Source organism: Kryptolebias marmoratus, linkage group LG23, assembly GCF_001649575.2.
Source record: "Kryptolebias marmoratus isolate JLee-2015 linkage group LG23, ASM164957v2, whole genome shotgun sequence".
In the NCBI taxonomy this organism is placed as follows: Eukaryota; Metazoa; Chordata; class Actinopteri; order Cyprinodontiformes; family Rivulidae; genus Kryptolebias; species Kryptolebias marmoratus.
The window spans coordinates 2,658-2,991 of record NC_051452.1 but is presented as its reverse complement, the minus strand read 5'-3'; positions in this window follow the sequence as shown (position 1 = coordinate 2,991).

Sequence of the window (334 nt, the reverse complement as noted above, 5' to 3'; positions counted from 1 at the left end):
TGTTTTATTCTTTATTCAGTTTGAAGTGGTGCAGGTTCTCAGAGATCAGCTGTTCTTCTCTGGGCTCAGCTCTGAAGTCCAACCCCTCCCATCTGAGACATCTGGACCTGAGTCAGAACGACCTGCAGGATTCAGGAGTGAAGCAGCTGTGTGGTTTTCTGGAGAGTCCACAATGTAGACTGGAGACTCTGAGGTCAGACATGTTTATTGCCTGCCAGTGTATTTGTGTGAGTGTAGGTGGGGTTGTATTGAAAGTCTGAAAGTAATCAGTGGTTTGTGTATGGAAAAGGGTATATTTCATTTTGAGATGGAGACGTTTGAATTAATAATAATT